Source organism: Myotis daubentonii, chromosome 18, assembly GCF_963259705.1.
Source record: "Myotis daubentonii chromosome 18, mMyoDau2.1, whole genome shotgun sequence".
Taxonomy (NCBI): domain Eukaryota; kingdom Metazoa; phylum Chordata; class Mammalia; order Chiroptera; family Vespertilionidae; genus Myotis; species Myotis daubentonii.
Window position 1 is genome coordinate 21,966,868 of NC_081857.1, and position 17,486 is coordinate 21,984,353.

At 40.6% G+C, this 17,486-nt stretch overlaps 1 protein-coding gene and 1 long non-coding RNA gene across 2 annotated transcripts in view; one reads left to right on the forward strand and one right to left on the reverse strand.

Moving 5' to 3' along the window:
• SOAT1 (sterol O-acyltransferase 1) overlaps positions 1-410 on the reverse strand; it is a 47,810-nt gene extending 47,400 nt beyond the window's left edge. Inside the window, exon 1 of the mRNA XM_059674766.1 lies at positions 207-410. The gene's annotated coding sequence lies outside the window, so the exon portion shown is untranslated. The remainder of the gene's footprint in view (positions 1-206) is intronic.
• Positions 411-499: 89 nt separating this feature from the next.
• On the forward strand, positions 500-16,456 carry LOC132220967 (uncharacterized). Its single transcript, XR_009449897.1, has 3 exons — positions 500-634; positions 10,892-10,943; positions 16,086-16,456. It is a non-coding gene; the product is annotated as an uncharacterized LOC132220967 (long non-coding RNA).
• The last annotated feature ends 1,030 nt before the right edge of the window (positions 16,457-17,486 follow it).

A 17,486-nucleotide genomic window follows, 5' to 3' on the forward strand; every position in this document is an offset into this window, starting at 1 on the left:
GGGGGTCCGCTGGTAACTTTCCCGCCCTCTCCATCACCCCAACTCCCCAGGACCCGCGGAGCCGCCGCCTCCTCCGCCCCCCATCCCAGGACCAGGCCCGGCCCGCGGGGCCGGAGTTGCAGCCGCCGCCTCTATCCCCTTCCTCTCGGCCCGGGTGGGTGGACCCGGGCGGGTAGTGAGGATCGGATCGGGAGCAAGGGCATTACCTGGGGCCGGAGCCCGGCAGCGGGGACCTCGGCAAGGAAGGCAGAACCGGGGGCCGTCAGAGCGCGGCCTGCAGGAAGGTCAGCTACGGGCAGCTCTCCGGGGGTCCAAGGCCGGCAACGCCGCCAGCCCGGCCGGAGACGAAGATAAAGCGCCGGACACCCGGCCCCTCCGCCCCCAGCCTCGCGGCCCGCTACGCAGCGTCACGCGCACGGTCCGCGCCGGCTCAGGATTTCATTGGTGGCCCGGCAGCCACCAGGCTCCGCCCACCGCTCCCGGCAGCCCCGCCCCTTTCCGCGCGCGTGTCTCCGGTGCGAGAGCCCCCAGCTGGCCCTGCCGCGGGGCGCGGCGAGTTGGGCTCCGGCAGGTGGTGACGCCGGCGGCGGCAGCTGGCTTTTCGTTTCTGCCCTGGCGATCCGATGGGCGGCAGGTATGGGACCGACACAACGTCCTGCGAGTGCGAAGAGGCACCCCGCCCGGTAGCACGGGACTGTCGAGACCGGTGCCTCTTCTGGAGACTCGCGGAAGCCGCCTCTAAAACTGAGGATCGGTGCAGTTCGCCCTGACCCTCTAGAAACAACACAGAAACGCTAGTCAGAAGCGTTTGTCATGGGATCCTTCCTTGTCAACTGTACGGGGCTGTGGGTGTCCTTCAGCACGTGCGCACTAGATGAGACAGTGAGATACGTGAAATGATGGGCAATTATGTAATTAAAAGGGGGACTTTCATCACCAAAGAAAAAACGATGCAGAGAGAGGTGTAGGACATAGATTAGCTAGGACAGTTCATTGCTTAGGTTTTACGAAAGTAAGGGTGTTAGGCGAATTTAGAGTAAAGTAGGTGAAAAGGGAATGATGAAGCCCTGACCGGTTTGGCTCAGTGGATGGAGCGTCGGCCTGCGGACAGAAGGGTCCCAGGTTCAAATCCGGTCAAGGCCATGTACCTTGGTTGTGGGCGCGTCCTCGGTTGGGGGTGTGCAGGAGGCGGCTGGTTGATGTTTCTCTCTCATCGATATTTCTGACTCTCTGTCCCTCTCTCTTCCTCTCTGTAAAAAATCAATAAAGTATTAAAAAAAAAAAGGGAATTATGAGAGCAGCAGGGACTGAAGAGCCACAGTCCCAGCCTGCAAACCAGCACAAGCTAGCCTAGCCTAACCTGCCTAAATCACCTGGACACGATTCCAAACAGATAGGGCCAGGCTGCCCTGAACAGATAGATGGGTCAGGTTTATCTGAACGGACTTCCCTCTGTGGCCCTATTAAAAGCAGGCAGCACTTCACCCCAAGACAGAAGCTGCATCAGCATCCAGTCCAATGCAGTACTGGCAGTCACTGGGAACCTACCCAGTTTGCCTCTTGTACAACTGTGATTGCTGCTTCTGCCAACTGGATGACGATAGATCCCAGTGGTTTGTGTACTTTACCTCTCCACTCCCATTAGCTAAGGAGCAGTAGGAGCACAGGGACTCATTCCTGTCAACACCGAGAAGACTTGTGTGTTCCTCTCGTTTACTCATTCAAAAAGTACTGTTTTGTTATTGGTGCTAGGGGCACAGCAGTGAATAAAACAGAAGCTCTGGCACTTAAAAACTTATGTTTCTAGTGCAGAAAACATTGAAACAAGTAAATGAGATGATTGCAGGTGGTAATAAGTATTGGGAAGAAAGCAAAACAGTATGGTCATGGAAGGACTTTTTGAGGACGTGATCGGAGCTAAGACTTAAATGAGGAGAAGGCGCCAACTATGGCAACTATGGGAAGACGAACATTTGGGACAGAGGACAATGGATGTGAATTTAAGGTGCTGATGCTAAACAAGTTTGGCTTGTTTGAGGAACAGAAGGCCAAGAGGCTTGAAGCACCATGTGGAGGGTAGGAGTTTAAGGTTAAGCAAGAGCTTAATCGTTTTGGATTTTTTATTTCAGTTAAGTTTTGTCTTGTTTTGTTTTTTTAATCAACTTATTTTGTAGAGAATGACTTGGAGGAGAACAGAAATGGAACAGGGAGAAGCCAGAGAATGATAGGAAGCTATTGGACAAGTTCTGAGATAGATGATGGTGACCTGGATTAGTGTAATTGCTATGGAAATGGAAGTAGAAGAATTTCAGGATATTTCTTGAGGTGCAGGTGTGAAGAATGGTAGTAAACAAGGTAACTCCCAGGGTAATAAGTGAATGGGAGAATGGCAATGCCATTTACTTCAAGGAGAAAGACCACTTAATATGATTGGAGGGACCTTGAAAGCCTCTGCCCTTACTAAGCCTCTCCCGCCACTGGGCTGAAAATCCTTGGGATCAAGGCTAGGTTAAATTTGAATGTTGCTTCATCATATTCCAAAAAAAAAACCAAAAACACATGTAGCCCTAGCCAGTTTGGCTCAGTGGATAGAAGGGCCTGTGGACTGAAAGGTCTCGTGTTCGATTCTGGTCGAGGGCACATGCCTAGGTTGCAGGCTTGATCCCCAGTAGGGAGCGGGGAGGAGACAGCCGATCAATGATTCTCTCAACATTGTTTCTATCTCTCCCTCTCCCTCTCCCTTCCTCTCTGAAATCAATAAAAAATATATTTAAAAAAAAACAAAAACACATGTAATAGTTGCTAGGGATATAAACATGAATAAGAACAACTGTCTATTGGGGAGATAGGTAATAACTAAACCATTTCAAGACAATAAGATGTGTTATGATAAAAAGAGGTAGGTTGTGCACCAAAGAGTCCCTGATTCAATTCCTGGTAAGGGCACATACCCAGATTGCAGCTGGGTACCCAGTAGGAAATGTGCAGGAGGCAGTTGATGGATGTTTCTCATATTGATGTTTCTTTGTCTCTCTCCTTCTTCCTTCCTCTCTTTCTAAAACCAATTAAAAAGGAAAGGGAAGGGAAGGAAGGGAAAGGGATGATAAAATTGCCTAACAGGGTCATTGTAAGGATTAAATGAGTTAATGCCTACAAAGCTCCAAGTACAGGCACTGGCATATAAAAGTGCTGCATAAATACATTGAAGTTCATCATTGTTGTTGATGTTATTATCTTCTGGATACAGTGGAAGCAGAAGGAATGACTATCACTCTATGAGAGGAAATGTTGAAATGGAGGAAGGCAGTATTATTCATAATAGTCAAGAAGTGGAAACAACCTAAATGACCATCAACTAATGAATGGATAAAGAAAGTGAATATCCATATAATGGAATATTATTCAGCCATAAAAAGAAATGAAGTAGTGATATATGCTACAACATCGATAAAACTTGAAAACGTTCTGCTAAAGTGTAAAATTGTTGTCACAAAAGACCACATATTATGTAATTCCATTCATGCGACATGTCCAGAATAGGTAAATCCATAAACAGAGAATGGATTGGTGGTTGCCTAGAACTGGCATAGTTGGAGGGAAATTGGGAGTGACTGCTAATAGATACAGAGTTTTCTTTTTGGGGGTGGTAAAAGTATCCTGAAACTAATTATGGTGATGGCTGCATGCACAACTCAGTGAATATACTAAAAACCATTAAACTATGCACTTAAAAGGGTGAATTGTATAGTATGTTAACTGCATCCCAGTAAAGTTACTTTATTTTTTTAAAAAATATATTTTATTGATTTTTTACAGACAGGAAGGGAGATGGATAGAGAGTTAGAAACATCGGTGAGAGAAAAACATTGATCAGCTGCCTCCTGCACACTCCCTACTGGGTATGTGCCTGCAACCAAGGTACATGCCCTTGACCGGAATCGAACCTGGGACCCTTGAGTCTGCAGGCCGACACTCTATCCACTGAGCCAAACTGGTTAGGGCCCAGTAAAGTTACTTTAAATGGGCAAAACTAATATAGAGGTCTGAATGGTGGTTACCTTTTGCCAAGTTATCAATTGAGAGAAGGTATGAGGGATCCCGCTGGTGTATTAGAAATGTCCAGTGCCTTAATCTGATTACACAGGTGTGCACAAATGTAAAAGTTCTTCAAACTACATATTTAAGATTTGTGTACTTTACTATATGTAATATCTCAGACAAAAAAAACTTTATATGTTAGCTCTATTGAAATAATTTTGATATTCATTAAAATATTGATATTCATTAATTATATTTTAATTTTTTATTTAATTTTAATATATAAGGGTATTTTAGACCCTGACTGGGTATCTCAGTTGGTAGAGCATAGTCCCAATATGCCAAGGATGCACAGGGCACATACAAGAATCAACCAATGAATGCATAAATAAGTGTAACAACAAATCAATGTTTCTCTCTTTCTTTCCCTTCCTGTCTCTCTAAAATAAGTTAAAAATAGTATTTTATAAGTAAAATAAAGCACATATTTAAATAATTTTTAGTTTTTACATTTAATTTTTAATATAATATATTCAGTGTCACAAATATATTCAATGCACTCAATTTTCATGTACTTTATTTATTATTTTTTTAAAGATATTTTTATTCATTTTAGAGAGGAAGGGAGAGAGAGAGAGAGAGAAACATCAATGATGAGAGACAATCATTGATTGGCTGCCTCCTGCATGCCTACCCTCAGGGATCTAGCCAGCAACCCCAGCATGTGCCCTGACCGGGAATCGAACCATGACCTCCTGGTTCATAGGTCGACACTCAATCACCAAGCCACATTGACCGGACGTTTATTTATTTACTTATAAAGAATAGTTTATTGATATTTTGAGAGAAAGAGGAGACAAACGTCGATATGACAGCCCAACATTGATTGGCTGTCTCCTGTATGCCCTCCACTGAACATCAACCTCCAACCAGGGCATGTGCCCTTGATCAGGAATGGACCAGCAACCTCTTGGTGCCTGGGACAATGCCCAGCCAACTGAGCCACACCAGCCAGTGCAATTTTCACGCACTTTAAATTCTACATTTTGTGTACTGATACTTTAGATCATTACTATAAATAGAACACAAATAAATGAAACTATTAATGATAGCATAATTAATGATTTTGTTGAAATGTTAGCTAGATAAAGTTATGGCATAAATATAAGATGATATAGGAATTACATGTGTTTTAATTTCATTCCTCATCCAATACATCATCAGCCAAAAATTTAGACGTATGCAATAATATTTATATTGTAATTTTTTGACATTTCACTTTTCTTGAAGTCATATAAAAAGTATAGCTTTCCATATATTTTCCCATTTGGTTGTTATAAATGTTTACTTATACTCTATTTGTTGAGGTAGGAGGGTATACTATATTTAATAGTCTGTTAACTTGATTTATAACTTTTAAAGACTTAAAGATAAGGCATGTGGACCTCAATTTGTTTTTTGTCCTCAGACACATAAATGTTATTGGTGGGCCTACATACAGCATGTGTGTGCTGTCTTGTTTGCAGTTAATCTATATACGTCTTAACCGACTACTTCAACCTCCTACACACACACACACACACACACACAATTTTGTATTGCTTCAGTAGAAAAGAGATAGTTTTACCCACTCTTGATTCCCCTGTAGTGCCTATCACAGTGAGTGTAGGCCCCTATAAATAGGTTTTGACTTTAACTGAATTACATATATAGGAAATTGTAGGGATACTTGAAGAGATTTCTCTTGGATATGGTAGATTGAAGAAATCCAAAAAGAGGCAGCAATGATAGGTATGGAGAGTCAAGTCATTTGCCCTGGGGACATATAAAGCATAAGCAATAGGGAACAAGCTTACCCAGTTTGCTTCACTAATGTGCATCCTTTGGCACAATGAACAACTCACCTAGGTAGGTGAGAGGTTCCCTGACTCGGAGTAGGGCTGGCCAATGCATGGTAATGAGACATCTCTTCTTGGTATATTGTTTTAGAAGGAGAAGTAGCAAGACATTGTACTTCATACTCAGGGATAAAAAGCCACTCTCTAGAATTATATAAGGTCCTCTACTCAATATTCTAACAGTCCACTTTTTTAAAAAATTTCAACTGGACTCTAACTCTCTAGAAATGAACAGTTAAAAATTCAAGTAATAATTGTGGCAGACTTAGAAATATAATGAATAGCCATTCATTAGGAATTTGACTAAGACTCCCTAATAGATTGTTGGCGCTGAATACATTTTAAATAGCAAAAATAATATTGAGCAACAATTAATTTTACCAAACAGCTACCAACTAGAAGCAATCACCCTCACTGTCCGAGTTCATGCTGTTGCAGCGTCGGTATGAAACAGTGGACCCAGGACTTCACATTTCAGGTCAGAAGGCAGACTTGCACAAACGTTAGAGGATTGTCTCCCATCTGTGGGAACACAGAATGTAGGTCAAAATGTGCTGCTTCTGGGCAAGAACAAGTTGTCTTGTCACAGTGGTTCTGGGCAAGAACAAGTTAGTTTGTCACCTCCTCCATATTCAAAGTAAATTTTGTGACTTGAAAGGTTAGTATTGGAGATAATGACAGGAGCAAAAAACATAGAAGTCAGGAGACACAGGTTGTATTCAGGAAATAATGAGTAATCAAGTTGGCCAGGAGACCTAATGCTTTTCAAACTTTTCTGCCAAGGTATTTCCTCACAGAGAAAGAATAAACTTGAATGCCCCACTTGCCAAGAAATTTAGGCATTTGTCCCCTATCCACTCCCAATGTCTTTGAAGCCTCTTGTTTTATCTTTAAAACGAATGCAAATTTTGCGTATGAATCTATCATATGAAGGGTATCATATAAAAATAATGTTTTATCCCTGGCCAGTGTGGCTTAGTTGGTTGGAGTATCTTCCTTTACTCCAAAAGGTGGCGGGTTCAATTCCCTGTTGGGGCATGTATAGGAGGCAACCCATCAATGTTTCTCTCTCACATCGATATTTCTCTCTCTCTCTCTTCCTCTCTCTCCCTTCTTCCCTCTAGAATAAATTTTTAAAAAATAAGGTTTTAAAGATCTATTGCCAAAGGAGGAAACAAGTTTGCTATACTATCCTTGGCTAATAGACTTTCTTTTAAAAATAGGTTCCTACTGCTACTGGTTTTACTCTATCATACATCTGACAAAACAGTTTAGATAAATGCATATTTTTCAAATTTTGTGAGAATTATAAATATGAGTATTTTCAAAATATGCATATGTTTTAAAGATTAATAATAAACTGAACGATAAATAACTACCATTCAACTTAAGAAACAGAACATTCCAGAACCTTAAAGCTCCTAGTGTGTCTGCCCCTCCCAGATTTTTCTTCTGCTATTCTCCCTTCCTGAAATCACTATCTTAAACTTTAGGTTATCATTCTTTTGTTTTTCTCTGTAATTTACTAATTTACCACAAATGTAGACTTTTCTAAACAATATAACAAAAAGTAGCATAGAAAACTTTGTGACCTTGATATAAACAACATATGTATAGTGTACACTTTGCTTTTTTAGTTCCACATTGTTTTTGTGATTCATCCATGTCCATGTGTGTGTGACTAAAGGTCATGCATTGTGGCTTACACAGCATATCTTTTTATATTCATTCCCATGTTGCTGGACATTTTGGTTGAAATATTTAAGCTTCCATATAAGTACCCTGACTACCCTGGGACCTGAGTCTTGCTGTGAGCTCAATCTAATCACCTATGTGGAGAGATGGCATGGAGGGGCCCTGAGGCAACAGGAAGAGAGACCCCAGCCAGTTCCCTGGTCCCAACTCCTAGGTGTTCCTCTGTGACTGAAGGAATGATTATGGAGTTGCCCAACCAAGCCCTTGCTGACCCATAGAAACTGGGTCATCAAGTCACCAAGTTTGGTGTGGTTTGTACACAACAACAGAATACCAGAAACATACGAAATTGTCTTCAAAAGTGGTTGTATCAACTTTTCCTACTAGTGAATGGGAGTGCCCGTTGTTCTCCAGTCTTTAGTTTTTGCCTGCCTGGTACATGTGATTATGGTTTTAGTTTTAATTTCTCTGATTACCAGTGACATTTGGGCTTTTTCATATACTTAGAGGCCATTCGTGTTTGTTGGTTTATTTCATAACATCAAGGTTTTTGCTTGTATTTCCATTAGACTTTCTTTGTAGGATTTAAAAATGTTACAGGTAGCCCTAGCCAGTTTGGCTCAGTGGATAGAAGGTCAGCCTGAAGACTGAAGGGTGCCGGGTTCAATTCCAGTCAAGGGCACATATCTTGGTTGCAGGCTTGATGCCCGGCCCGATTGGGTCTCGTGCAGGAGGCAACCAATCGATGTATCTCTCTCATATCGATGTTTCTCTCTCTTTGTCTCTCCCCCTTCCTTCCACTTTCTCTAAAAATCAATGGAGCCGTGACCGGTTTGGCTCAGTGGATAGAGTGTCGACCTGCGGACTGAAGGGTCCCAGGTTCGATTCTGGTCCAGGGCATGTACCTTGGTTGCGGGCACATCCCCAGTGGGGATGTGCAGGAAGCAGCTGATCGATGTTTCTCTCTCATCGATGTTTTTAACTCTCTATCCCTCTCCCTTCCTCTCTGTAAAAAAAAATCAATGAAATATATTTTTAAAAAATCAATGGAAAAATACCATCAGGTGAGGATTAACAACAACAAAAATTATAAATACTAATAGTTTGTCAGTTATATACATTACAAATATCTCTCCAAGGTTGTTTCTTGCCCTTTTCATTATTATTATTATTATTTTATTGTTTAAAGTTTTGCATGTGTCTCCTTTTTCCCTGATTGACTTACCCCCCTCCTCCCGCACTCCCACCCCAGAGAGCAAGCCCCCACTGCCCCAGTGTCTGTGTCCATTGGTTATCCTAATATGCATGCATACAAGTCCTTTGGTTGATCTCTAATCTCCCCCCTCCCCTGCCATTTGTCTCTGGATCTATTTTTTTTCATCAGTTTATGTTAATCATTAAATCCCACATATAAGTGAGGTCATGTGATATTTATCTTTCCCCGACTGGCTTATTTCGCTTAGCATAATGCTCTCCAGTTCCATCCATGCCATTGCAAATGGTATGAGTTCCTTCTTTTTTACAGCAGCATAGTATTCCATTGTGTAGATGTACCGCAGTTTTTTAATCCACTCATCTGCTGATGGGCTCGTGGGCTGTTTCCAAATCTTAGCTGTTGTAAATTGTGCTGCTATGAACATAGGGGTGCATATACCCTTTCTGATTGGTGTTTCTGGTTTCTTGGGATATAGTCCTAGAAGTGGGATTACTGGATCAAATGGGAGTTCCGTTTTTAATTTTTTGTGGAAGCTCCATACTGTTCTCCACAGTGGCTGCACTAGTGTTCATTCCCACAGGCAGTGCACGAGGGTTCCTTTTTCTCTGTGTCCTCTGCAGCGCTTGTTGTTTGTTGTTTGTTGATGATAGTCATTCTGACAGGTGTGAGATGGTACCTCATTGTTGTTTTGATTTGCATCTCTTGGATGATTAGTGACTTTGAGCACGTTTTCATTTATCTCTAGGCTTTCTGTATGTCCTCTTTTGAAAAGTGTCTATTTAGGTCCTTTGTCCATTTTTTGATTGGATTGTTTAGCTTCCTTTTGTTAAGTTGTATGAGTTCTCTGTAAATTTTGGAGATTAAACCCTTATCTGAAATAGCATTGGCAAATACATTCTCCCATTCAATGGGCTTTCTTGTTTTGTTGATGGTTTCTTTTGTTATGCAGAAGCTTTTTATTTTGATGTAGTCCCATTTGTTTATTTTCTCCTTAATCTCTATTGCCCTAGGAGCTGTATCGGTCTTTACCAGTCTTATTTGTTGCTGGTATACTCTTATATCCAGGCATTGCTATGACATATGTCGATATTTTGCAGCCCTTTTCATTATTTTATTGTGTATTTTGATGAATAGAAGTTAGTAATATTTTCCTTTATGGTTTGAGCTTTTTCTGTCTTAAATTCTTACATCATGAGATCACAGAGGAGAGGTTCTCCTATAATTTATTTGAGGAGTTCTACAAGCTTTGTTTTTCCACATTTAAATCTTTAGTCATCCATTTGGAATGTATTTGATAAAGAAATGTTTCTACCAGGTCCAAATGAGCATCTTTTCTCAACTGAAAACTCTGTTGCATATTGAGTACCAACAGCAGTGTCTGTTTCTATGCTTTATTGTCAGCTGCGTTGGTTTACTTGCCAATCCTTTTGTCAATACCACATTGATTCAATTATTATAATTAAATAAGATTTTTTATCTAGTAGGGCATGACCCTCTTGCCTGATTTTTCTTATTCACAATTTATTTAGTATTTATATAATATTTATTTATTTATTTATTATTTAGTTTTCAATAAAGTTTTATAAATTTCTCCACCAAGATCTTACACATTTTTGCCTGATTTATTCCAAATAACTTATACTTTTTGTTGCTACAATAAGGCTATCATTATTATTTTTTAAATGTTTTTATTGATTTTAGAGAGAGTAAAAGGGAGATAGATAGAAACATTGATGAGAGAGAAACATGCATCGGCTGCCTCCTGCACACCCCCTACTGGGCACAACCTGACATGTGCCCTACTGGGAATGGAATCATGATCTCCTTGTTCGCGGGTTGACGCTCAGCCACTGAGCCACACCTGCTGGACAAGGCTGTCATTTTAAAATAAATTTTTCTTATGTGTTGCTGGTATACTCTTATATCCAGAAATCTTACTAATTGTTCTTATTAAATAGTTCATAGATTCTTTTTCACTTTTAATGTAGAAAATCATATTATCTCCAAAGAGTAACCGTCATATTTTTCTTCCAAATTCTTACAGATTTTATTCTTTGTCTTGCCTTATTACACTGGCTGAAGTCTTTAACACAATGGTGAGTAAAACTGGGGAAAGTGGGCATTTCTGTCTTGTATCCTTTGTGTGTGTGTGTATGTGTGCATGTGTGTGTGTGTGTGCATGTGTGCATGTGTGTGTGTGTGTGTGTGTGTGTGTGTGTGTGTATTGTTAATCCTCACCCAAGGATATTTTTCCCATTGATTTTTTTTTTTAAAGAGTGGAAGGGTGAAGAGGAGGAGGAGGAAGGGAGAGAAAAAAATAGATGTGAGAGAGACATTGACTGGTTGCCTCCTGCCTGCACCCTGACCCGGGCCACCAGGGATTGAACTGGCAACCCAGGTAGATGCCTTTGACCAGGAGTGAACCTCGTTCCTTCAGTGCTTGGGCCAACTCTCTAACCACTTACCAATACTGTCCATGGCTTGTATCTGGTTTTAAAGAAAATACTTTAAATGTCTCACCACTAAACACAATGTTTAGAGTAAATATTTTGAAACTAGTTTTTATCAAATTTAGAAGTCCTCTTGTATTACTAAATCACTAAGGGCATATTTTTTTTCTGTATACCTAGGTAATTACATGGTAAGTGTTATGTGATCCCTAGCTTCCCAGATGGCCCCAAATGACTCTCATCTCCTGGTATAGTCATACCCTTATATAGTTCCTCCCACATTATACCAGAGATGATCTGTGTAATCAATAGAACATGGCAGAAGTGATGATATGTCATTTGTTAGGTCATAAAAGATATTATGACATAAGTTTAGACATATAGATCAATGGAATAGAATTGAGAGTTCAGAAATAAACACCACATTATGGTCAATTGGTTTTGAGAAGTGTGCCAAGTCACTTAAATGGGGACAGAATAGTCTTTTTCAACAAATGATGCCGAGACTTGCAAAAGAATGAAGTTGGACCTTCCACCATTACAAAAACCAACTCAAAAATAAATCAAAACCAAAATGTAAAGCCAAAACTATATAAAACTCAGAAGACAACATAGGCCTAAATCTTTGTGACCTTATATTAGCAATAGTTTCTTAGACATGACACCAAAAGCATGAGCAACAGGAGGAAAAAATAGATAAATTGTACTTTGGCAGAAACTCAAAAAGTTAAACCTAGACTTTCCATAGGGATGCTCACATTCTTGAAAGTCTCTGAGGCCCAGAGGCAGTGCTTTCTTCCAGAGAGTATTCGTTCTGCCAGGTGGAGCAGTACCAATCCAAGATCACTTTAAGCTATATTTTTAGCTAGAGTTTTTGTTTTTGCATAGTTTGGAAATTTCAAAAGAGTCATATTTTCCCTCCAATAAAGTTTAGATTGAGACAGACAAGAGTCACTGACTTCTTTGTGGTATTTTTCTTTTCCTAGTTTATATGCTGAAGTCAAATATCTTTTGGGGAGGGGGGTGGGTTCCCAGATCCATATAGTAGTTTCTATTCAATCTTCCAAAGTAAGTCTTGGTTTTCTCCCCTGCTTACTGAGCCCATTAAAATTCAAGCTTTAGGCCACCCATGTAGACAGATATCCCCAGAACAAAACCCAACATCAAACTGCATTGCTGATTTCTAGTTTTCCTACCTGTGTGTGTGTGTGTGTGTGTGTGTGCGCGCGCGCATTTTTAGGTGTCCTATACCAGGAGGATTTCTGTAAACATCTAATCTGCCATAATGCCTGAAATGAAACATCTGACAAAGCATATTTGTGCAGTTCACACTCCGAATCCCTTTCAAAAAATAAATCTTGCCCTAGCCGGTTTGGCTCAGTGAATAGAGCAGGGGTCCTCAAACTTTTTAAACAGGGGGCCAGTTCACTGTCCCTCAGACCGTTGGAGGGCTGGACTATAGTTTAAAAAAAAACTATGAACAAATTCCTATGCACACTGTACATATCTCATTTTGAAGTAAAAAAACAAAACGGGAACAAATACAATATTTGTATTTGCATGTGGCCGGCGGGCCGTAGTTTGAGGACCCCTGGAATAGAGTGTCAGCCTACGGACTGAAGGATCCCGGGTTTGATTCCGGTCAAGGGCACATGCCCAGGTTGTGGGTTCAACCCCCAGTAGGGGGGCGTGAAGGAGGCAGCCGATCAATGATTCTCTATCATCATTGATGTTTCTCTCTCTCTCTCTCCCTCTCCCTTCCTCTCTGAAATCAATTTTTAAAAAATCTTTAAGTAAACACTAGTCTCTGGGAAAATGTACTATGTTCATTCTGTGGCTTCTTTTACCCTTGGACAATGTTGCGTGAATCATAGTTTAAGAAACACAGTGGAAGAAGAAAGGTTAGATAGAAAAGTTAGAACAGTCAAGTGATTCCGTTCTTGTGCGGATACTTCCCTGCAGTGCTGTGTTAAATGAAGGTCTTTTGCAAAGCCTCCTCCTCTCAAAATGTATTAAGTTATAGAGTCTTTCTTTGTGACCATGATGTCTTTGGGTCAACTGCTAGAAGGAAGTCTGCTTAGAAATCTAAAATGGGTCTTCATTTGAATTCAGTCTCATAAGGAATAGGTGGCCATAAGGAAGAGAGAGGGAAGAAGGTGTTTATCTATGGGGAACACTGTAAGTCAGTGCTTCTCAAACTTTGATGTGCCTACAAGCTAGCACCACCTCTCCTGTCTTGTTGAAAATGCAGAGTCTGCCTAGAAGGGCTAGGAAGGCCTGAGCTTCTGCATGTCTTACAAGCTCCCAGATGATTCTACTGCTGGTGGTCCTAGGACCTAACTTGGAGTTGAAGGGTGGAGAACAGAAAGACACTTTCTTTCTGCCACTTGCACTGTCCCAGGTTTCCCTCTACTCCCTAAAATTCTTCGACTCTGCTGCTGAATCTAAAATTCCACCAGTTATACTTTTCTGGGAAAAATTGCAGATTGAGTCACAACTTAATAATAATGTTCAGTCAGAAAGTTAACCTCATCATACCTGCTGGATTAGGAACTTTAGGAAAGGACACAGGTTTTTGTGGGTAAGAAGGGATTTTAATAGTGAGACACTGTATTAAAGGGTGAGCATAAAGGTGGAGCAGGAGGAGATTAGGAAGAGAAGTGGGCGTTGCGCAGCTGCATGGTATTAGGAAAGCAGGGACACCTGGGGTTCAGCCAACGGCAATTTAGGAAGTAGGAGGAGATGAAGAAAGAGGAGTCAGAGGACCCTATAACAAACCTCATCCTTTTAAAAGTCTTGCCTTGGGCCAGTCTGAGGAAACCTGATCCTCATGAAATCCATGTCTATTCCTTACTTCTTACAGAAAGATAATATGACACCTGACCTGGACATGTCAGTAAAGAGTCACTGTTTTTTCTTTATTTGCATATGCAGTTGTGAAATTCAAGAAGTCACTCTGCTAAATACACATGATAGTTGAAGCTGTAGGAGAGGTCGTTTAATAAATATTAAAAGCTCCAAGATAGGATTTAGAGCTAAAGGTATGACAGGTGACTGACAGCACAGAATGACAGCACTGAAATGAGTCAGATATCACCCAACCTTTTTATTCTGTGGATAAAGAAATTAAAAACAAGCAGGTTCAATTGGATTGCTCAAGTTTATACAGGTAATTAATGAAATAGCCTGGACTTGAATACCAAGACTCTTGACTCTTAAGTGCTTTCTATAATAAGATATTCTAGTTTGAAAAACCCAGGTTAAAAGGGTCTGAAAGGCTTCATGTTTTAATTGTATTAAGCATTTTTGTGCTTCATAATCTTGTACTTAATTGGTCAACTAATTTTGGCTAATTTCCATATATTTGTTTGTTTTTACTTTTTATTTGTCCTTTATTTTCTTTCTGTCTTCCTCCCTCACTTCCTCCCTCCCTCTCTCCCTTCTTTTATTTCTTCCTTTCTTGTTTACAAATCCTTGTGTGAAGGGCTCCATTTTTTTTATAATGGGGTCCATTTTCATTTCAAGGAGACCCATGCAATTTATTATCTATAAGGCCCAACCTTATATAAATCCATTTATTTTTTGAACATATTCCAGGTATCACCAAGAGCCCTCCTTTTGATAAAACAATACAACTTACTCTCCAAGCCTGAAAGTAAGTTGGGTTTTCTTCTGAAATTCCTCCACTACTGTACACATACTTCATGTCTGGATTTGGATAGCCAGAGGCAGATGTGAAAAAAAGTTACAGCCAAATGAGATAAACCTGACCGACTTTACTCCACCTACCAGCCTAGCCTACTTGGCCTGACACACCTTCCAGCGTCTGGAAGATAAATATTGAACAAATGAAAGGTAATACTCTTTTACTATGCAGGCTGTAAAGCAGTAACATCTATCACCAGAAGTGGCACAGACTACTTGTTACCTTCCTAGGCTCCATCTTCCCACTTATTAAAGAAAGCATTATGATAACAGACTCCAAGGCAAATGTTCACTCAACCCATTGCCATTTCCTAAAACAATTTGAATCTTATGCCTCCCTCAATGCCACACTAAGTAGGAGTGCCAAAAGGTCAAGGTCTTCGGTCATTAGCCTTCCCCATTGCCGGCGATGGGAGAGAGCAAGAGAGCATTGTTTTAGAAGACAAGCTTGGTGGAACCCCAGAGTGAATCACACTGGGTAGAGAACAGATTATTCTGACATTACAATTATAGTGTCATAGAAATCTTAAAAAGACTTGTCACTTCATGGAAGATTTGTCACTTCGTGTCTCTTACGAAGATTCATCACTTCTTGTCTCTCTTTGATTAGCTTCCTCCCTTTAATTAGCTTTTGGAGCGAGCTTATGGTTCTGAGGGCGCAATCCCCAAGAATCCTACGCTTCAGACACAGGACTCAAACGAAAAAGTAAAATGCAGTGTTCTTGCCCATTTCTCGGTAAACTTCCAGTTTTGCTTTCCAGGTACAATGCTTAGGGGTATAGTTTACGCTGATTAAAGCAGTTAGATTTATAATAAAGCTTTTCTGGAATAATTTATGAGAAAAAAAAACAGAGATGCTAATCTCTAGAGATTATTTTCTCTTTCGTTGATCAAATCCAAATGTAGCAAACTAATTTGCACTCCCCAACTGCAGTAGATTGTTATAATAATAGCTCCCAACATACCACGAGTCCCTGGTTTCATGGTTCTGTGTGAGATGTTGTTGCCTCTTCTTAAAAGGTGGAGTCTATTATTCTATTCCCTAGAATCTGGATGGGCCTTATGGCTTGCTTTGACCGACAGAGTATGGTGGAAGTGATATAATGTGAGTTCTGGATCCGGTGCCTTAAGATGCTCGAAACTTCTACCCTGACTCTTTTGGAGCAAAGCTGCCAAGTAAAGAAGCTTAAGCTGGTTACCAAATGATGAGAAACTACTGGGAGAGGAAGGTCCCAGCCTCCAGCTACCCCCACCAAGGTCAAGGGACAAATCTTATGAGTCATGATGATGATCTTTACATTTCATGCTTAATGTGGAATAAACATATTGTAGAATACAGTAGTCCCTCCTTATCCACAGTTTCGCTTTTCGTGGTTTTAGTTACTGCAAACCGAGGTCCGAAAATATTACATGAAAAATCCCAGAAATAAACAATTCATACATTTTAAATTGCACACTGTTCTGAGTGGTGTGATTTACTCCTCCCCGCCCCGGGTATGAGTGATCCTTTCATCCAGCATCTCCATGCTGTAATCTCCTCTCCTGTTAGTCATTTAGTAGCCTTCTGGGTTATTAGCTTGACTGTGGTGGTATCACAGTGCTTGTGTTCAGGTAAACCTTATTTTACGTAATAATGGCCCCAGTTGCAGGAGTGGTGATGCTGGCCATGTGGATATACCAAAGAGAAGCCGTGAAGGTGAAAAGGTGAAAATTATCGACTTTAATAAGGAAAGAAAAGCCAGGCCTCCTACACTTCAGACACAGAACTCAAAGGAAACATCTACAGTAAAGAATGAATCTTCCAGCCATGAAATTGTGAAGAAGGAAACAGTTTTGCTGTCCCACCTCAAATAGCCACAGTGCATGATAAATGCTTACTTAACACGGAAAAGGCTTTCAATTTGTGGGTGGAAGACATGAACTGAAAATGACAGCAGTGTGTTGCACCAGAAAGCATGGAGCCTATAGGAAGACTTCGGTAAGGGGTCCCTGAAACAAGTGACGCCAAGCCATTTACTGCAAGTCAGGGAAGCTTACACAGATTCTGAAATAGGTTTGGTCTTTTATAATCTCACATCATGACAAGAAGAAAGGCGAGTACAACACAGTAAGGTATTTTGAGAGAGACCACGTAACTTTTATTATAGTATGTTGCTGTAATTGTTGTATTTTATTGTTGTTGATCTCTTACGTGCCTAACTTATAAGTTAAATTATAGGCATGTATGTATAGGGAAAAAAGCATACTATATAGAGGGTTTGATACTATTTGCAGCTCCTGGCATCCACTGGGGTTCTTGGAACATATCCCCTGTGGATAAGGGGGACTACTATACTACACATATAAATAGAAAGGATGCTAGAAGAGAATGTCCATAGGATGTGAATAAGCCTGGAGGTTATACTGTAAAATGAACAGAGAGTGAAGGCCAATATTGTAGCCTTAAAATCCCTTAGTTTAATACAAATGAGGTATGGCCAGGCA